At 44.4% G+C, this 20,351-nt stretch overlaps 17 non-coding genes across 17 annotated transcripts; all 17 read right to left on the bottom strand.

Moving 5' to 3' along the window:
* Positions 1 to 829: 829 nt before the first annotated feature.
* LOC125732747 (5S ribosomal RNA) lies at positions 830 to 948 on the bottom strand. The gene has a single exon (XR_007392116.1). It is a non-coding gene; the product is annotated as a 5S ribosomal RNA (ribosomal RNA).
* A 1,081-nt stretch (positions 949 to 2,029) lies between these two features.
* On the bottom strand, positions 2,030 to 2,148 carry LOC125732746 (5S ribosomal RNA). The gene has a single exon (XR_007392115.1). It is a non-coding gene; the product is annotated as a 5S ribosomal RNA (ribosomal RNA).
* A 1,083-nt stretch (positions 2,149 to 3,231) lies between these two features.
* Positions 3,232 to 3,350, bottom strand: LOC125732745 (5S ribosomal RNA). The gene has a single exon (XR_007392114.1). It is a non-coding gene; the product is annotated as a 5S ribosomal RNA (ribosomal RNA).
* Positions 3,351 to 4,429: 1,079 nt separating this feature from the next.
* LOC125732744 (5S ribosomal RNA) lies at positions 4,430 to 4,548 on the bottom strand. The gene has a single exon (XR_007392113.1). It is a non-coding gene; the product is annotated as a 5S ribosomal RNA (ribosomal RNA).
* Positions 4,549 to 5,630: 1,082 nt separating this feature from the next.
* On the bottom strand, positions 5,631 to 5,749 carry LOC125732743 (5S ribosomal RNA). Its single transcript, XR_007392112.1, has one exon. It is a non-coding gene; the product is annotated as a 5S ribosomal RNA (ribosomal RNA).
* A 1,082-nt stretch (positions 5,750 to 6,831) lies between these two features.
* On the bottom strand, positions 6,832 to 6,950 carry LOC125734806 (5S ribosomal RNA). The gene has a single exon (XR_007394109.1). It is a non-coding gene; the product is annotated as a 5S ribosomal RNA (ribosomal RNA).
* A 1,078-nt stretch (positions 6,951 to 8,028) lies between these two features.
* Positions 8,029 to 8,147, bottom strand: LOC125733248 (5S ribosomal RNA). Its single transcript, XR_007392599.1, has one exon. It is a non-coding gene; the product is annotated as a 5S ribosomal RNA (ribosomal RNA).
* A 1,077-nt stretch (positions 8,148 to 9,224) lies between these two features.
* LOC125734261 (5S ribosomal RNA) lies at positions 9,225 to 9,343 on the bottom strand. The gene has a single exon (XR_007393580.1). It is a non-coding gene; the product is annotated as a 5S ribosomal RNA (ribosomal RNA).
* A 1,079-nt stretch (positions 9,344 to 10,422) lies between these two features.
* LOC125733781 (5S ribosomal RNA) lies at positions 10,423 to 10,541 on the bottom strand. The gene has a single exon (XR_007393117.1). It is a non-coding gene; the product is annotated as a 5S ribosomal RNA (ribosomal RNA).
* Positions 10,542 to 11,620: 1,079 nt separating this feature from the next.
* LOC125734151 (5S ribosomal RNA) lies at positions 11,621 to 11,739 on the bottom strand. Its single transcript, XR_007393475.1, has one exon. It is a non-coding gene; the product is annotated as a 5S ribosomal RNA (ribosomal RNA).
* Positions 11,740 to 12,814: 1,075 nt separating this feature from the next.
* Positions 12,815 to 12,933, bottom strand: LOC125731127 (5S ribosomal RNA). The gene has a single exon (XR_007391413.1). It is a non-coding gene; the product is annotated as a 5S ribosomal RNA (ribosomal RNA).
* A 1,082-nt stretch (positions 12,934 to 14,015) lies between these two features.
* Positions 14,016 to 14,134, bottom strand: LOC125732742 (5S ribosomal RNA). Its single transcript, XR_007392111.1, has one exon. It is a non-coding gene; the product is annotated as a 5S ribosomal RNA (ribosomal RNA).
* A 1,077-nt stretch (positions 14,135 to 15,211) lies between these two features.
* Positions 15,212 to 15,330, bottom strand: LOC125734670 (5S ribosomal RNA). Its single transcript, XR_007393973.1, has one exon. It is a non-coding gene; the product is annotated as a 5S ribosomal RNA (ribosomal RNA).
* Positions 15,331 to 16,415: 1,085 nt separating this feature from the next.
* LOC125732741 (5S ribosomal RNA) lies at positions 16,416 to 16,534 on the bottom strand. Its single transcript, XR_007392110.1, has one exon. It is a non-coding gene; the product is annotated as a 5S ribosomal RNA (ribosomal RNA).
* Positions 16,535 to 17,615: 1,081 nt separating this feature from the next.
* Positions 17,616 to 17,734, bottom strand: LOC125732739 (5S ribosomal RNA). The gene has a single exon (XR_007392109.1). It is a non-coding gene; the product is annotated as a 5S ribosomal RNA (ribosomal RNA).
* A 1,083-nt stretch (positions 17,735 to 18,817) lies between these two features.
* LOC125732738 (5S ribosomal RNA) lies at positions 18,818 to 18,936 on the bottom strand. Its single transcript, XR_007392108.1, has one exon. It is a non-coding gene; the product is annotated as a 5S ribosomal RNA (ribosomal RNA).
* A 1,079-nt stretch (positions 18,937 to 20,015) lies between these two features.
* Positions 20,016 to 20,134, bottom strand: LOC125732737 (5S ribosomal RNA). The gene has a single exon (XR_007392107.1). It is a non-coding gene; the product is annotated as a 5S ribosomal RNA (ribosomal RNA).
* Positions 20,135 to 20,351: the final 217 nt, after the last annotated feature.

Genomic DNA, 20,351 nt, shown 5'->3' with positions numbered 1-20,351 from the left:
TCGCCGCACGTCCCCCGCCGGCAAACATTACTCCTTTGCCTACTGCATGCAGGCTTCTCTTAACGACCCTCTGTTATCAACTCCGCTAACAGCCACAAAATCTCCGCCGCACGAAGCCCACTGGTAGCTGCTGAATCACATGCTTCCCCAAAACGTCGCGCTGTCAGAACACTGGGAGCTACACACACCAACAAGTCCATACTGCAGGCTGCAGCCAGAACAATTTTCTACATTCAAACATCGACGGCCTCTTCTCTCTAAAAATTCACCAGACCGCTTCTACCACCAGCAACGAAGTTTCCATCCCTAATTCCTCTGTGACTCCCACTAACCTAAACATTAAGCTGGCATTGAAGGGTGTGAATTACCCCGGCCAATCTGTTCTTTTAAATACAGCTTTTAGCAAGTTTTGAAAGGAGAAGAGCAGAACTTGCTATGCCAATAATATCGAGTCTTCTGTGGCGAAGTGGTTTTTGCATAGAAAACAAAGCGGTCAGTTGAAGAGGAATAATATCAGTACTTTGTTTAAAACTGTGTGTAAAAAGCTGTCTCTTTATCATTAACAATAAGTTGTAAAACGTGAATGGGGAGTGACAGTCTTCAAGTTTGTGAGAAGATCGCGCCCTGGTGGAATAAAAGCACGAACAGCTTAGAGCACCTTGAATTACCAGGAAGTATTTAGAGTAAAACGGTGTGTAAAAGCTACCTTTATGAATGAGAGAAAAATATATATATATATATATATATAAAATAGTAAAATGGAAGGGGAGTGATAGATTTAAATTAATCGTGAAGTGGAGCGCCCCCTGTATAAAGTATAAGTGAGAAAAGCTTACAGCACCTGGTATTCCCAGGAGGTCTCCCATCCAAGTACTAACCAGACCCTACCCTGCTTGGCTTCCGAGATCGGATGAGATCGGGCGTGTTCAGGGTGGTATGGCCATAAGCGAGAGACGCGACCAAAAACAGCCCTTTTGCATTACACGCGTCTATACATGCCAGTTAGTCCCATTGGATCCTACTCCTGGTTTTTTTTTTATTTTTAATCTGACTCACACTGCAGCACCACCATCCAATCGGCAGCGCCGGACCCACACCAAACATTCACCAAACTACTCAGCCGGCAGCCTACCACAATTATTCCATTCTTTCCGCATCCGCACACTTCCTTCTTTTTAACTTCTTTTCACTACCGCACAGGTTAATCGCCGCACGTCCCCCGCCGGCAAACATTACTCCTTTGCCTACTGCATGCAGGCTTCTCTTAACGACCCTCTGTTATCAACTCCGCTAACAGCCACAAAATCTCCGCCGCACGAAGCCCACTGGTAGCTGCTGAATCACATGCTTCCCCAAAACGTCGCGCTGTCAGAACACTGGGAGCTACACACACCAACAAGTCCATACTGCAGGCTGCAGCCAGAACAATTTTCTACATTCAAACATCGACGGCCTCTTCTCTCTAAAAATTCACCAGACCGCTTCTACCACCAGCAAAGAAGTTTCCATCCCTAATTCCTCTGTGATTCCCACTAACCTAAACATTAAGCTGGCATTGAAGGGTGTGAATTACCCCGGCCAATCTGTTCTTTTAAATACAGCTTTTAGCAAGTTTTGAAAGGAGAAGAGCAGAACTTGCTATGCCAATAATATCGAGTCTTCTGTGGCGAAGTGGTTTTTGCATAGAAAACAAAGCGGTCAGTTGAAGAGGAATAATATCAGTACTTTGTTTAAAACTGTGTGTAAAAAGCTGTCTCTTTATCATTAACAATAAGTTGTAAAACGTGAATGGGGAGTGACAGTCTTCAAGTTTGTGAGAAGATCGCGCCCTAGTGGAATAAAGGCACGAACAGCTTACAGCACCTAGAATTACCAGGAAGTATTTAGAGTAAAACGGTTTCTAAAAGCTGCCTTTATGAATGAGAGAAAAAAAAAATATATATATATAAAATAGTAAAATGGAAGGGGAGTGATAGATTTAAATTAATCGTGAAGTGGAGCGCCCCCTGTATAAAGTAAAAGTGAGATAAGCTTACAGCACCTGGTATTCCCAGGAGGTCTCCCATCCAAGTACTAACCAGACCCTACCCTGCTTGGCTTCCGAGATCGGATGAGATCGGGCGTGTTCAGGGTGGTATGGCCATAAGCGAGAGATGCGACCAAAAACAGCCCTTTTGCATTACACGCGTCTATACATGCCAGTTAGTCCCATTGGATCCTACTAATGTTCTTTTTTTTTTTTTTATCTGACTCACACTGCAGCCCCACCATCCAATCGGCAGCGCCGGACCCACACCAAACATTCACCAAACTACTCAGCCAGCAGCCTACCACAATTATTCCATTCTTTCCGCATCCGCACACTTCCTTCTTTTTAACTCCTTTTCACTACCGCACAGGTTAATCGCCGCACGTCCCCCGCCGGCAAACATTACTCCTTTGCCTACTGCATGCAGGCTTCTCTTAACGACCCTCTGTTATCAACTCCGCTAACAGCCACAAAATCTCCGCCGCACGAAGCCCACTGGTAGCTGCTGAATCACATGCTTCCCCAAAACGTCGCGCTGTCAGAACACTGGGAGCTACACACACCAACAAGTCCATACTGCAGGCTGCAGCCAGAACAATTTTCTACATTCAAACATCGACGGCTTCTTCTCTCTAAAAATTCACCAGACCGCTTCTACCACCAGCAAAGAAGTTTCCATCCCTAATTCCTCTGTGACTCCCACTAACCTAAACATTAAGCTGGCATTGAAGGGTGTGAATTACCCCGGCCAATCTGTTCTTTTAAATACAGCTTTTAGCAAGTTTTGAAAGGAGAAGAGCAGAACTTGCTATGCCAATAATATCGAGTCTTCTGTGGCGAAGTGGTTTTTGCATAGAAAACAAAGCGGTCAGTTGAAGAGGAATAATATCAGTACTTTGTTTAAAACTGTGTGTAAAAAGCTGTCTCTTTATCATTAACAATAAGTTGTAAAACGTGAATGGGGAGTGACAGTCTTCAAGTTTGTGAGAAAATCGCGCCCTGGTGGAATAAAGGCACGAACAGCTTAGAGCACCTTGAATTACCAGGAAGTATTTAGAGTAAAACGGTGTGTAAAAGCTGCCTTTATGAATGAGAGAAAAATATATATATATATATATATAAAATAGTAAAATGGAAGGGGAGTGATAGATTTAAATTAATCCTGAAGTGGAGCGCCCCCTGTATAAAGTAAAAGTGAGAAAAGCTTACAGCACCTGGTATTCCCAGGAGGTCTCCCATCCAAGTACTAACCAGACCCTACCCTGCTTGGCTTCCGAGATCGGATGAGATCGGGCGTGTTCAGGGTGGTATGGCCATAAGCGAGAGACGCGACCAAAAACAGCCCTTTTGCATTACACGCGTCTATACATGCCAGTTAGTCCCATTGGATCCTACTCCTGGTTTTTTTTTTATTTTTAATCTGACTCACACTGCAGCACCACCATCCAATCGGCAGCGCCGGACCCACACCAAACATTCACCAAACTACTCAGCCGGCAACCTACCACAATTATTCCATTCTTTCCGCATCCGCACACTTCCTTCTTTTTAACTTCTTTTCACTACTGCACAGGTTAATCGCCGCACGTCCCCCGCCGGCAAACATTACTCCTTTGCCTACTGCATGCAGGCTTCTCTTAACGACCCTCTGTTATCAACTCCGCTAACAGCCACAAAATCTCCGCCGCACGAAGCCCACTGGTAGCTGCTGAATCACATGCTTCCCCAAAACGTCGCGCTGTCAGAACACTGGGAGCTACACACACCAACAAGTCCATACTGCAGGCTGCAGCCAGAACAATTTTCTACATTCAAACATCGACAGCCTCTTCTCTCTAAAAATTCACCAGACCGCTTCTACCACCAGCAAAGAAGTTTCCATCCCTAATTCCTCTGTGATTCCCACTAACCTAAACATTAAGCTGGCATTGAAGGGTGTGAATTACCCCGGCCAATCTGTTCTTTTAAATACAGCTTTTAGCAAGTTTTGAAAGGAGAAGAGCAGAACTTGCTATGCCAATAATATCGAGTCTTCTGTGGCGAAGTGGTTTTTGCATAGAAAACAAAGCGGTCAGTTGAAGAGGAATAATATCAGTACTTTGTTTAAAACTGTGTGTAAAAAGCTGTCTCTTTATCATTAACAATAAGTTGTAAAACGTGAATGGGGAGTGACAGTCTTCAAGTTTGTGAGAAGATCGCGCCCTGGTGGAATAAAGGCACGAACAGCTTACAGCACCTAGAATTACCAGGAAGTATTTAGAGTAAAACGGTTTCTAAAAGCTGCCTTTATGAATGAGAGAAAAAATATATATATATATAAAATAGTAAAATGGAAGGGGAGTGATAGATTTAAATTAATCGTTAAGTGGAGCGCCCCCCGTTTAAAGTAAAAGTGAGAAAAGCTTACAGCACCTGGTATTCCCAGGAGGTCTCCCATCCAAGTACTAACCAGACCCTACCCTGCTTGGCTTCCGAGATCGGATGAGATCGGGCGTGTTCAGGGTGGTATGGCCATAAGCGAGAGACGCGACCAAAAACAGCCCTTTTGCATTACACGCGTCTATACATGCCAGTTAGTCCCATTGGATCCTACTCCTGGTTTTTTTTTTTTTTTTTATCTGAATCACACTGCAGCACCACCATCCAATCGGCAGCGCCGGACCCACACCAAACATTCACCAAACTACTCAGCCGGCAGCCTACCACAATTATTCCATTCTTTCCGCATCCGCACACTTCCTTATTTTTAACTCCTTTTCACTACCGCACAGGTTAATCGCCGCACGTCCCCCGTCGGCAAACATTACTCCTTTGCCTACTGCATGCAGGCTTCTCTTAACGACCCTCTGTTATCAACTCCGCTAACAGCCACAAAATCTCCGCCGCACGAAGCCCACTGGTAGCTGTTGAATCACATGCTTCTCCAAAACGTCGCGCTGTCAGAGCACTGGGAGCTACACACGCCAACAAGTCCATACTGCAGGCTGCAGCCAGAACAATTTTCTACATTCAAACATCGACGGCCTCTTCTCTCTAAAAATTCACCAGACCGCTTCTACCACCAGCAAAGAAGTTTCCATCCCTAATTCTTCTGTGATTCCCACTAACCTAAACATTAAGCTGGCATTGAAGTGTGTAAATTACCCCGGCCAACCTGCTCTTTTAAATACAGCTTTTAGCAAGTTTTGAAAGGAGGAGAAGAGCAGATAATATGCCAATAATATCGAATATTCTGTGGCGAAGTGGTTTTTGCATAGAAAACAAAGCGGTGAGTTGAAGAGGAATTATATTAGTACTTTGTTTAAAACTGTGTGTAAAAAGCTGTCTCTTTATTATTAACAATAAGTTGTAAAACGTGAATGGGGAGTGACAGTCTTCAAGTTTGTGAGAAGATCGCGCCCTGGTGGAATAAAGGCACGAACAGCTTACAGCAGCTATAATTACCAGGCAGTATTTAGAGTAAAACGGTGTGTAAAAGCTGCCTTTATGAATGAGAGAAAAATATATATATATATATATAAAATAGTAAAATGGAAGGGGAGTGATAGATTTAAATTAATCGTGAAGTGGAGCGCCCCCCGTTTAAAGTAAAAGTGAGAAAAGCTTACAGCACCTGGTATTCCCAGGAGGTCTCCCATCCAAGTACTAACCAGACCCTACCCTGCTTGGCTTCCGAGATCGGATGAGATCGGGCGTGTTCAGGGTGGTATGGCCATAAGCGAGAGACGCGACCAAAAACAGCCCTTTTGCATTACACGCGTCTATACATGCCAGTTAGTCCCATTGGATCCTACTCCTGGTTTTTTTTTTTTTTTTTATCTGAATCACACTGCAGCACCACCATCCAATCGGCAGCGCCGGACCCACACCAAACATTCACCAAACTACTCAGCCGGCAGCCTACCACAATTATTCCATTCTTTCCGCATCCGCACACTTCCTTATTTTTAACTCCTTTTCACTACCGCACAGGTTAATCGCCGCACGTCCCCCGTCGGCAAACATTACTCCTTTGCCTACTGCATGCAGGCTTCTCTTAACGACCCTCTGTTATCAACTCCGCTAACAGCCACAAAATCTCCGCCGCACGAAGCCCACTGGTAGCTGTTGAATCACATGCTTCTCCAAAACGTCGCGCTGTCAGAGCACTGGGAGCTACACACGCCAACAAGTCCATACTGCAGGCTGCAGCCAGAACAATTTTCTACATTCAAACATCGACGGCCTCTTCTCTCTAAAAATTCACCAGACCGCTTCTACCACCAGCAAAGAAGTTTCCATCCCTAATTCTTCTGTGATTCCCACTAACCTAAACATTAAGCTGGCATTGAAGTGTGTAAATTACCCCGGCCAACCTGCTCTTTTAAATACAGCTTTTAGCAAGTTTTGAAAGGAGGAGAAGAGCAGATAATATGCCAATAATATCGAATATTCTGTGGCGAAGTGGTTTTTGCATAGAAAACAAAGCGGTGAGTTGAAGAGGAATTATATTAGTACTTTGTTTAAAACTGTGTGTAAAAAGCTGTCTCTTTATTATTAACAATAAGTTGTAAAACGTGAATGGGGAGTGACAGTCTTCAAGTTTGTGAGAAGATCGCGCCCTGGTGGAATAAAGGCACGAACAGCTTACAGCAGCTATAATTACCAGGCAGTATTTAGAGTAAAACGGTGTGTAAAAGCTGCCTTTATGAATGAGAGAAAAATATATATATATATATATAAAATAGTAAAATGGAAGGGGAGTGATAGATTTAAATTAATCGTGAAGTGGAGCGCCCCCTGTATAAAGTAAAAGTGAGAAAAGCTTACAGCACCTGGTATTCCCAGGAGGTCTCCCATCCAAGTACTAACCAGACCCTACCCTGTTTAGCTTCCGAGATTAGACGAGATCGGGCGTGTTCAGGGTGGTATGGCCGTAAGCGAGAGATGCTACCAAAAACAGCCCTTTTGCATTACACGCCTCTATACATGCCAGTTGGTCCCATTGGATCCTACTAATGTTCTTTTTTTTTTTTTTATCTGACTCACACTGCAGCCCCACCATCCAATCGGCAGCGCCGGACCCACACCAAACATTCACCAAACTACTCAGCCAGCAGCCTACCACAATTATTCCATTCTTTCCGCATCCGCACACTTCCTTCTTTTTAACTCCTTTTCACTACCGCACAGGTTAATCGCCGCACGTCCCCCGCCGGCAAACATTACTCCTTTGCCTACTGCATGCAGGCTTCTCTTAACGACCCTCTGTTATCAACTCCGCTAACAGCCACAAAATCTCCGCCGCACGAAGCCCACTGGTAGCTGCTGAATCACATGCTTCCCCAAAACGTTGCGCTGTCAGAACACTGGGAGCTACACACACCAACAAGTCCATACTGCAGGCTGCAGCCAGAACAATTTTCTACATTCAAACATCGACGGCCTCTTCTCTCTAAAAATTCACCAGACCGCTTCTACCACCAGCAAAGAAGTTTCCATCCCTAATTCCTCTGTGACTCCCACTAACCTAAACATTAAGCTGGCATTGAAGGGTGTGAATTACCCCGGCCAATCTGTTCTTTTAAATACAGCTTTTAGCAAGTTTTGAAAGGAGAAGAGCAGAACTTGCTATGCCAATAATATCGAGTCTTCTGTGGCGAAGTGGTTTTTGCATAGAAAACAAAGCGGTCAGTTGAAGAGGAATAATATCAGTACTTTGTTTAAAACTGTGTGTAAAAAGCTGTCTCTTTATCATTAACAATAAGTTGTAAAATGTGAATGGGGAGTGATAGTCTTCAAGTTTGTGAGAAGATCGCGCCCTGGTGGAATAAAGGCACGAACAGCTTACAGCACCTAGAATTACCAGGAAGTATTTAGAGTAAAACGGTTTCTAAAAGCTGCCTTTATGAATGAGAGAAAAAAAAAATATATATATAAAATAGTAAAATGGAAGGGGAGTGATAGATTTAAATTAATCGTGAAGTGGAGCGCCCCCTGTATAAAGTAAAAGTGAGAAAAGCTTACAGCACCTGGTATTCCCAGGTGGTCTCCCATCCAAGTACTAACCAGACCCTACCCTGCTTAGCTTCCGAGATCAGACGAGATCAGGCGTGTTCAGGGTGGTATGGCCGTAAGCGAGAGATGCTACCAAAAACAGCCCTTTTGCATTACACGCCTCTATACATGCCAGTTGGTCCCATTGGATCCTACTAATGTTCTTTTTTTTTTTTTTATCTGACTCACACTGCAGCCCCACCATCCAATCGGCAGCGCCGGACCCACACCAAACATTCACCAAACTACTCAGCCAGCAGCCTCCCACAATTATTCCATTCTTTCCGCATCCGCACACTTCCTTCTTTTTAACTCCTTTTCACTACCGCACAGGTTAATCGCCGCACGTCCCCCGCCGGCAAACATTACTCCTTTGCCTACTGCATGCAGGCTTCTCTTAACGACCCTCTGTTATCAACTCCGCTAACAGCCACAAAATCTCTGCCGCACGAAGCCCACTGGTAGCTGCTGAATCACATGCTTCCCCAAAACGTCGCGCTGTCAGAACACTGGGAGCTACACACACCAACAAGTCCATACTGCAGGCTGCAGCCAGAACAATTTTCTACATTCAAACATCGACGGCCTCTTCTCTCTAAAAATTCACCAGACCGCTTCTACCACCAGCAAAGAAGTTTCCATCCCTAATTCCTCTGTGACTCCCACTAACCTAAACATTAAGCTGGCATTGAAGGGTGTGAATTACCCCGGCCAATCTGTTCTTTCAAATACAGCTTTTAGCAAGTTTTGAAAGGAGAAGAGCAGAACTTGCTATGCCAATAATATCGAGTCTTCTGTGGCGAAGTGGTTTTTGCATAGAAAACAAAGCGGTCAGTTGAAGAGGAATAATATCAGTACTTTGTTTAAAACTGTGTGTAAAAAGCTGTCTCTTTATCATTAACAATAAGTTGTAAAATGTGAATGGGGAGTGACAGTCTTCAAGTTTGTGAGAAGATCGCGCCCTGGTGGAATAAAGGCACGTACAGCTTAGAGCACCTTGAATTACCAGGAAGTATTTAGAGTAAAACGGTGTGTAAAAGCTACCTTTATGAATGAGAGAAAAATATATATATATATAAAATAGTAAAATGGAAGGGGAGTGATAGATTTAAATTAATCCTGAAGTGGAGCGCCCCCTGTATAAAGTAAAAGTGAGAAAAGCTTACAGCACCTGGTATTCCCAGGAGGTCTCCCATCCAAGTACTAACCAGACCCTACCCTACTTAACTTACGAGATCGGATGAGATCGGGCGTGTTCAGGGTGGTATGGCCATAAGCGAGAGACGCTACCAAAAACAGCCCTTTTGCATTACACGCCTCTATACATGCCAGTTGGTCCCATTGGATCCTACTAATGTTCTTTTTTTTTTTTTTATCTGACTCACACTGCAGCCCCACCATCCAATCGGCAGCGCCGGACCCACACCAAACATTCACCAAACTACTCAGCCAGCAGCATACCACAATTATTCCATTCTTTCCGCATCCGCACACTTCCTTCTTTTTAACTCTTTTTCACTACCGCACAGGTTAATCGCCGCACGTCCCCCGCCGGCAAACATTACTCCTTTGCCTACTGCATGCAGGCTTCTCTTAACGACCCTCTGTTATCAACTCCGCTAACAGCCACAAAATCTCCGCCGCACGAAGCCCACTGGAAGCTGCTGAGTCACATGCTTCCCCAAAACGTCACGCTGTCAGAACACTGGGAGCTACACACACCAACAAGTCCATACTGCAGGCTGCAGCCAGAACAATTTTCTACATTCAAACATCGACGGCCTCTTCTCTCTAAAAATTCACCAGACCGCTTCTACCACCAGCAAAGAAGTTTCCATCCCTAATTCCTCTGTGACTCCCACTAACCTAAACATTAAGCTGGCATTGAAGGGTGTGAATTACCCCGGCCAATCTGTTCTTTTAAATACAGCTTTTAGCAAGTTTTGAAAGGAGAAGAGCAGAACTTGCTATGCCAATAATATCGAGTCTTCTGTGGCGAAGTGGTTTTTGCATAGAAAACAAAGCGGTCAGTTGAAGAGGAATAATATCAGTACTTTGTTTAAAACTGTGTGTAAAAAGCTGTCTCTTTATCATTAACAATAAGTTGTAAAACGTGAATGGGGAGTGACAGTCTTCAAGTTTGTGAGAAGATCGCGCCCTGGTGGAATAAAGGCACGAACAGCTTAGAGCACCTTGAATTACCAGGAAGTATTTAGAGTAAAACGGTGTGTAAAAGCTACCTTTATGAATGAGAGAAAAATATATATATATATATAAAATAGTAAAATGGAAGGGGAGTGATAGATTTAAATTAATCGTGAAGTGGAGCGCCCCCTGTATAAAGTAAAAGTGAGAAAAGCTTACAGCACCTGGTATTCCCAGGAGGTCTCCCATCCAAGTACTAACCAGACCCTACCCTGCTTAGCTTACGAGATCGGATGAGATCGGGCGTGTTCAGGGTGGTATGGCCATAAGCGAGAGACGCTACCAAAAACAGCCCTTTTGCATTACACGCCTCTATACATGCCAGTTGGTCCCATTGGATCCTACTAATGTTCTTTTTTTTTTTTTTATCTGACTCACACTGCAGCCCCACCATCCAATCGGCAGCGCCGGACCCACACCAAACATTCACCAAACTACTCAGCCAGCAGCATACCACAATTATTCCATTCTTTCCGCATCCGCACACTTCCTTCTTTTTAACTCTTTTTCACTACCGCACAGGTTAATCGCCGCACGTCCCCCGCCGGCAAACATTACTCCTTTGCCTACTGCATGCAGGCTTCTCTTAACGACCCTCTGTTATCAACTCCGCTAACAGCCACAAAATCTCCGCCGCACGAAGCCCACTGGAAGCTGCTGAGTCACATGCTTCCCCAAAACGTCGCGCTGTCAGAACACTGGGAGCTACACACACCAACAAGTCCATACTGCAGTCTGCAGCCAGAACAATTTTCTACATTCAAACATCGACGGCCTCTTCTCTCTAAAAATTCACCAGACCGCTTCTACCACCAGCAAAGAAGTTTCCATCCCTAATTCCTCTGTGACTCCCACTAACCTAAACATTAAGCTGGCATTGAAGGGTGTGAATTACCCCGGCCAATCTGTTCTTTTAAATACAGCTTTTAGCAAGTTTTGAAAGGAGAAGAGCAGAACTTGCTATGCCAATAATATCGAGTCTTCTGTGGCGAAGTGGTTTTTGCATAGAAAACAAAGCGGTCAGTTGAAGAGGAATAATATCAGTACTTTGTTTAAAACTGTGTGTAAAAAGCTGTCTCTTTATCATTAACAATAAGTTGTAAAACGTGAATGGGGAGTGACAGTCTTCAAGTTTGTGAGAAGATCGCGCCCTGGTGGAATAAAGGCACGAACAGCTTAGAGCACCTTGAATTACCAGGAAGTATTTAGAGTAAAACGGTGTGTAAAAGCTACCTTTATGAATGAGAGAAAAATATATATATATATATAAAATAGTAAAATGGAAGGGGAGTGATAGATTTAAATTAATCGTGAAGTGGAGCGCCCCCTGTATAAAGTAAAAGTGAGAAAAGCTTACAGCACCTGGTATTCCCAGGTGGTCTCCCATCCAAGTACTAACCAGACCCTACCCTGCTTAGCTTCCGAGATTAGACGAGATCGGGCGTGTTCAGGGTGGTATGGCCGTAAGCGAGAGATGCTACCAAAAACAGCCCTTTTGCATTACACGCCTCTATACATGCCAGTTGGTCCCATTGGATCCTACTAATGTTCTTTTTTTTTTTTTTTATCTGACTCACACTGCAGCCCCACCATCCAATCGGCAGCGCCGGACCCACACCAAACATTCACCAAACTACTCAGCCGGCAGCCTACCACAATTATTCCATTCTTTCCGCATCCGCACACTTCCTTCTTTTTAACTCCTTTTCACTACCGCACAGGTTAATCGCCGCACGTCCCCCGCCGGCAAACATTACTCCTTTGCCTACTGCATGCAGGCTTCTCTTAACGACCCTCTGTTATCAACTCCGCTAACAGCCACAAAATCTCTGCCGCACGAAGCCCACTGGTAGCTGCTGAATCACATGCTTCCCCAAAACGTCGCGCTGTCAGAACACTGGGAGCTACACACACCAACAAGTCCATACTGCAGGCTGCAGCCAGAACAATTTTCTACATTCAAACATCGACGGCCTCTTCTCTCTAAAAATTCACCAGACCGCTTCTACCACCAGCAAAGAAGTTTCCATCCCTAATTCCTCTGTGACTCCCACTAACCTAAACATTAAGCTGGCATTGAAGGGTGTGAATTACCCCGGCCAATCTGTTCTATTAAATACAGCTTTTAGCAAGTTTTGAAAGGAGAAGAGCAGAACTTGCTATGCCAATAATATCGAGTCTTCTGTGGCGAAGTGGTTTTTGCATAGAAAACAAAGCGGTCAGTTGAAGAGGAATAATATCAGTACTTTGTTTAAAACTGTGTGTAAAAAGCTGTCTCTTTATCATTAACAATAAGTTGTAAAATGTGAATGGGGAGTGATAGTCTTCAAGTTTGTGAGAAGATCGCGCCCTGGTGGAATAAAGGCACGAACAGCTTACAGCAGCTATAATTACCAGGCAGTATTTAGAGTAAAACGGTGTGTAAAAGCTGCCTTTATGAATGAGAGAAAAAAGAAATATATAAAATAGTAAAATGGAAGGGGAGTGATACATTTAAATTAATCGTGAAGTGGAGCGCCCCCTGTATAAAGTAAAAGTGAGAAAAGCTTACAGCACCTGGTATTCCCAGACGGTCTCCCATTCAAGTACTAACCAGACCCTAGCCTGCTTAGCTTCCAAGATCAGACGAAATCGGGCGCGTTCAGGGTGGTATGGCCGTAAGTGAGAGACGCTACCAAAAATAGCCCTTTTGCATTACACGCGTCTATACATGCCAGTTAGTCCCATTGGATCCTACTCCTGTTTTTTTTTTTTTTTTTATCTGACTCACACTGCAGCCCCACCATCCAATCGGCAGTGCCGGAACCACACCAAACATTCACCAAACTACTCAGCCGGCAGCCTACCACAATTATTCCATTCTTTCCGCATCCGCACACTTCCTTCTCTTTAACTCCTTTTCACTACCGCACAGGTTAATCGCCGCACGTCCCCCGCCGGCAAACATTACTCCTTTGCCTACCTCATGCAGGCTTCTCTTAACAACCCTGTGTTATCAACTCCGCTAACAGCCACAAAATCTCTGCCGCACGAAGCCCACTGGTAGCTGTTGAATCACATGCTTCCCCAAAACGTCGCGCTGTCAGAACACTGGGAGCTACACACACCAACAAGTCCATACTGCAGGCTGCATCCAGAACAATTTTCTACATTGAAACATCGACGGCCTCTTCTCTCTAAAAATTCACCAGACCGCTTCTACCACCAGCAAAGAAGTTTCCATCCCTAATACCTCTGTGATTCCCACTATCCTAAACATTAATCTGGCATTGAAGGGTGTGAATTACCCCGGCCAACCTGCTCTTTTAAATAAAGCTTTTAGCAAGTTTTGAAGGGAGGAGAAGAGCAGACCTTGCTTTGCCAATAAAATCGAGTCTTCTGTGGCGAAGTGGTTTTTGCATAGAAAACAAAGCGGTGAGTTGAAGAGGAATTATATCAGTACTTTGTTTAAAACTGTGTGTAAAAAGCTGTCTCTTTATCATTAACAATAAGTTGTAAAACGTGAATGGGGAGTGACAGTCTTCAAGTTTGTGAGAAGATCGCGCCCTGGTGGAATAAAGGCACGAACAGCTTACAGCACCTAGAATTACCAGGCAGTATTTAGAGTAAAACGTGTGTAAAAGCTGCCTTCATGAATGAGAGAAAAAAAATATATATATATATAAAATAGTAAAATGGAAGGGGAGTGATAGATTTAAATTAATCGTGAAGTGGAGCGCCCCCTGTATAAAGTAAAAGTGAGATAAGCTTACAGCACCTGGTATTCCCAGGAGGTCTCCCATCCAAGTACTAACCAGACCCTACCCTGCTTGGCTTCCGAGATCGGATGAGATCGGGCGTGTTCAGGGTGGTATGGCCATAAGCGAGAGATGCGACCAAAAACAGCCCTTTTGCATTACACGCATCTATACATGCCAGTTAGTCCCATTGGATACTACTAATGTTCTTTTTTTTTTTTTTATCTGACTCACACTGCAGCCCCACCATCCAATCGGCAGCGCCGGACCCACACCAAACATTCACCAAACTACTCAGCCAGCAGCCTACCACAATTATTCCATTCTTTCCGCATCCGCACACTTCCTTCTTTTTAACTCCTTTTCACTACCGCACAGGTTAATCGCCGCACGTCCCCCGCCGGCAAACATTACTCCTTTGCCTATTGCATGCAGGCTTCTCTTAACGACCCTCTGTTATCAACTCCGCTAACAGCCACAAAATCTCCGCCGCACGAAGCCCACTGGTAGCTGCTGAATCACATGCTTCCCCAAAACGTTGCGCTGTCAGAACACTGGGAGCTACACACACCAACAAGTCCATACTGCAGGCTGCAGCCAGAACAATTTTCTACATTCAAACATCGACGGCCTCTTCTCTCTAAAAATTCACCAGACCGCTTCTACCACCAGCAAAGAAGTTTCCATCCCTAATTCCTCTGTGACTCCCACTAACCTAAACATTAAGCTGGCATTGAAGGGTGTGAATTACCCCGGCCAATCTGTTCTTTTAAATACAGCTTTTAGCAAGTTTTGAAAGGAGAAGAGCAGAACTTGCTATGCCAATAATATCGAGTCTTCTGTGGCGAAGTGGTTTTTGCATAGAAAACAAAGCGGTCAGTTGAAGAGGAATAATATCAGTACTTTGTTTAAAACTGTGTGTAAAAAGCTGTCTCTTTATCATTAACAATAAGTTGTAAAACGTGAATGGGGAGTGACAGTCTTCAAGTTTGTGAGAAGATCGCGCCCTGGTGGAATAAAGGCACGAACAGCTTAGAGCACCTTGAATTACCAGGAAGTATTTAGAGTAAAACGGTGTGTAAAAGCTACCTTTATGAATGAGAGAAAAATATATATATATATAAAATAGTAAAATGGAAGGGGAGTGATAGATTTAAATTAATCCTGAAGTGGAGCGCCCCCTGTATAAAGTAAAAGTGAGAAAAGCTTACAGCACCTGGTATTCCCAGGAGGTATCCCATCCAAGTACTAACCAGACCCTACCCTGCTTAGCTTACGAGATCGGATGAGATCGGGCGTGTTCAGGGTGGTATGGCCATAAGCGAGAGACGCTACCAAAAACAGCCCTTTTGCATTACACGCCTCTATACATGCCAGTTGGTCCCATTGGATCCTACTAATGTTCTTTTTTTTTTTTTTATCTGACTCACACTGCAGCCCCACCATCCAATCGGCAGCGCCGGACCCACACCAAACATTCACCAATCTACTCAGCCAGCAGCCTACCACAATTATTCCATTCTTTCCGCATCCGCACACTTCCTTCTTTTTAACTCCTTTTCACTACCGCACAGGTTAATCGCCGCACGTCCCCCGCCGGCAAACATTACTCCTTTGCCTACTGCATGCAGGCTTCTCTTAACGACCCTCTGTTATCAACTCCGCTAACAGCCACAAAATCTCCGCCGCACGAAGCCCACTGGTAGCTGCTGAATCACATGCTTCCCCAAAACGTCGCGCTGTCAGAACACTGGGAGCTACACACACCAACAAGTCCATACTGCAGGCTGCAGCCAGAACAATTTTCTACATTCAAACATCGACGGCCTCTTCTCTCTAAAAATTCACCAGACCGCTTCTACCACCAGCAACGAAGTTTCCATCCCTAATTCCTCTGTGACTCCCACTAACCTAAACATTAAGCTGGCATTGAAGGGTGTGAATTACCCCGGCCAATCTGTTCTTTTAAATACAGCTTTTAGCAAGTTTTGAAAGGAGAAGAGCAGAACTTGCTATGCCAATAATATCGAGTCTTCTGTGGCGAAGTGGTTTTTGCATAGAAAACAAAGCGGTCAGTTGAAGAGGAATAATATCAGTACTTTGTTTAAAACTGTGTGTAAAAAGCTGTCTCTTTATCATTAACAATAAGTTGTAAAACGTGAATGGGGAGTGACAGTCTTCAAGTTTGTGAGAAGATCGCGCCCTGGTGGAATAAAAGCACGAACAGCTTAGAGCACCTTGAATTACCAGGAAGTATTTAGAGTAAAACGGTGTGTAAAAGCTACCTTTATGAATGAGAGAAAAATATATATATATATATATATATAAAATAGTAAAATGGAAGGGGAGTGATAGATTTAAATTAATCGTGAAGTGGAGCGCCCCCTGTATAAAGTATAAGTGAGAAAAGCTTACAGCACCTGGTATTCCCAGGAGGTCTCCCATCCAAGTACTAACCAGACCCTACCCTGCTTGGCTTCCGAGATCGGATGAGATCGGGCGTGTTCAGGGTGGTATGGCCATAAGCGAGAGACGCGACCAAAAACAGCCCTTTTGCATTACACGCGTCTATACATGCCAGTTAGTCCCATTGGATCCTACTCCTGGTTTTTTTTTTATTTTTAATCTGACTCACACTGCAGCACCACCATCCAATCGGCAGCGCCGGACCCACACCAAACATTCACCAAACTACTCAGCCGGCAGCCTACCACAATTATTCCATTCTTTCCGCATCCGCACACTTCCTTCTTTTTAACTTCTTTTCACTACCGCACAGGTTAATCGCCGCACGTCCCCCGCCGGCAAACATTACTCCTTTGCCTACTGCATGCAGGCTTCTCTTAACGACCCTCTGTTATCAACTCCGCTAACAGCCACAAAATCTCCGCCGCACGAAGCCCACTGGTAGCTGCTGAATCACATGCTTCCCCAAAACGTCGCGCTGTCAGAACACTGGGAGCTACACACACCAACAAGTCCATACTGCAGGCTGCAGCCAGAACAATTTTCTACATTCAAACATCGACGGCCTCTTCTCTCTAAAAATTCACCAGACCGCTTCTACCACCAGCAAAGAAGTTTCCATCCCTAATTCCTCTGTGATTCCCACTAACCTAAACATTAAGCTGGCATTGAAGGGTGTGAATTACCCCGGCCAATCTGTTCTTTTAAATACAGCTTTTAGCAAGTTTTGAAAGGAGAAGAGCAGAACTTGCTATGCCAATAATATCGAGTCTTCTGTGGCGAAGTGGTTTTTGCATAGAAAACAAAGCGGTCAGTTGAAGAGGAATAATATCAGTACTTTGTTTAAAACTGTGTGTAAAAAGCTGTCTCTTTATCATTAACAATAAGTTGTAAAACGTGAATGGGGAGTGACAGTCTTCAAGTTTGTGAGAAGATCGCGCCCTAGTGGAATAAAGGCACGAACAGCTTACAGCACCTAGAATTACCAGGAAGTATTTAGAGTAAAACGGTTTCTAAAAGCTGCCTTTATGAATGAGAGAAAAAAAAAATATATATATATAAAATAGTAAAATGGAAGGGGAGTGATAGATTTAAATTAATCGTGAAGTGGAGCGCCCCCTGTATAAAGTAAAAGTGAGATAAGCTTACAGCACCTGGTATTCCCAGGAGGTCTCCCATCCAAGTACTAACCAGACCCTACCCTGCTTGGCTTCCGAGATCGGATGAGATCGGGCGTGTTCAGGGTGGTATGGCCATAAGCGAGAGATGCGACCAAAAACAGCCCTTTTGCATTACACGCGTCTATACATGCCAGTTAGTCCCATTGGATCCTACTAATGTTCTTTTTTTTTTTTTTATCTGACTCACACTGCAGCCCCACCATCCAATCGGCAGCGCCGGACCCACACCAAACATTCACCAAACTACTCAGCCAGCAGCCTACCACAATTATTCCATTCTTTCCGCATCCGCACACTTCCTTCTTTTTAACTCCTTTTCACTACCGCACAGGTTAATCGCCGCACGTCCCCCGCCGGCAAACATTACTCCTTTGCCTACTGCATGCAGGCTTCTCTTAACGACCCTCTGTTATCAACTCCGCTAACAGCCACAAAATCTCCGCCGCACGAAGCCCACTGGTAGCTGCTGAATCACATGCTTCCCCAAAACGTCGCGCTGTCAGAACACTGGGAGCTACACACACCAACAAGTCCATACTGCAGGCTGCAGCCAGAACAATTTTCTACATTCAAACATCGACGGCTTCTTCTCTCTAAAAATTCACCAGACCGCTTCTACCACCAGCAAAGAAGTTTCCATCCCTAATTCCTCTGTGACTCCCACTAACCTAAACATTAAGCTGGCATTGAAGGGTGTGAATTACCCCGGCCAATCTGTTCTTTTAAATACAGCTTTTAGCAAGTTTTGAAAGGAGAAGAGCAGAACTTGCTATGCCAATAATATCGAGTCTTCTGTGGCGAAGTGGTTTTTGCATAGAAAACAAAGCGGTCAGTTGAAGAGGAATAATATCAGTACTTTGTTTAAAACTGTGTGTAAAAAGCTGTCTCTTTATCATTAACAATAAGTTGTAAAACGTGAATGGGGAGTGACAGTCTTCAAGTTTGTGAGAAAATCGCGCCCTGGTGGAATAAAGGCACGAACAGCTTAGAGCACCTTGAATTACCAGGAAGTATTTAGAGTAAAACGGTGTGTAAAAGCTGCCTTTATGAATGAGAGAAAAATATATATATATATATATATAAAATAGTAAAATGGAAGGGGAGTGATAGATTTAAATTAATCCTGAAGTGGAGCGCCCCCTGTATAAAGTAAAAGTGAGAAAAGCTTACAGCACCTGGTATTCCCAGGAGGTCTCCCATCCAAGTACTAACCAGACCCTACCCTGCTTGGCTTCCGAGATCGGATGAGATCGGGCGTGTTCAGGGTGGTATGGCCATAAGCGAGAGACGCGACCAAAAACAGCCCTTTTGCATTACACGCGTCTATACATGCCAGTTAGTCCCATTGGATCCTACTCCTGGTTTTTTTTTTATTTTTAATCTGACTCACACTGCAGCACCACCATCCAATCGGCAGCGCCGGACCCACACCAAACATTCACCAAACTACTCAGCCGGCAACCTACCACAATTATTCCATTCTTTCCGCATCCGCACACTTCCTTCTTTTTAACTTCTTTTCACTACTGCACAGGTTAATCGCCGCACGTCCCCCGCCGGCAAACATTACTCCTTTGCCTACTGCATGCAGGCTTCTCTTAACGACCCTCTGTTATCAACTCCGCTAACAGCCACAAAATCTCCGCCGCACGAAGCCCACTGGTAGCTGCTGAATCACATGCTTCCCCAAAACGTCGCGCTGTCAGAACACTGGGAGCTACACACACCAACAAGTCCATACTGCAGGCTGCAGCCAGAACAATTTTCTACATTCAAACATCGACGGCCTCTTCTCTCTAAAAATTCACCAGACCGCTTCTACCACCAGCAAAGAAGTTTCCATCCCTAATTCCTCTGTGATTCCCACTAACCTAAACATTAAGCTGGCATTGAAGGGTGTGAATTACCCCGGCCAATCTGTTCTTTTAAATACAGCTTTTAGCAAGTTTTGAAAGGAGAAGAGCAGAACTTGCTATGCCAATAATATCGAGTCTTCTGTGGCGAAGTGGTTTTTGCATAGAAAACAAAGCGGTCAGTTGAAGAGGAATAATATCAGTACTTTGTTTAAAACTGTGTGTAAAAAGCTGTCTCTTTATCATTAACAATAAGTTGTAAAACGTGAATGGGGAGTGACAGTCTTCAAGTTTGTGAGAAGATCGCGCCCTGGTGGAATAAAGGCACGAACAGCTTACAGCACCTAGAATTACCAGGAAGTATTTAGAGTAAAACGGTTTCTAAAAGCTGCCTTTATGAATGAGAGAAAAAATATATATATATATAAAATAGTAAAATGGAAGGGGAGTGATAGATTTAAATTAATCGTTAAGTGGAGCGCCCCCCGTTTAAAGTAAAAGTGAGAAAAGCTTACAGCACCTGGTATTCCCAGGAGGTCTCCCATCCAAGTACTAACCAGACCCTACCCTGCTTGGCTTCCGAGATCGGATGAGATCGGGCGTGTTCAGGGTGGTATGGCCATAAGCGAGAGACGCGACCAAAAACAGCCCTTTTGCATTACACGCGTCTATACATGCCAGTTAGTCCCATTGGATCCTACTCCTGGTTTTTTTTTTTTTTTTTATCTGAATCACACTGCAGCACCACCATCCAATCGGCAGCGCCGGACCCACACCAAACATTCACCAAACTACTCAGCCGGCAGCCTACCACAATTATTCCATTCTTTCCGCATCCGCACAC

The sequence above is a fragment of the Brienomyrus brachyistius genome, chromosome 2 (assembly GCF_023856365.1).
Source record: "Brienomyrus brachyistius isolate T26 chromosome 2, BBRACH_0.4, whole genome shotgun sequence".
In the NCBI taxonomy this organism is placed as follows: Eukaryota; Metazoa; Chordata; class Actinopteri; order Osteoglossiformes; family Mormyridae; genus Brienomyrus; species Brienomyrus brachyistius.
This window is presented reverse-complemented; position numbering and strand designations above follow the sequence as displayed.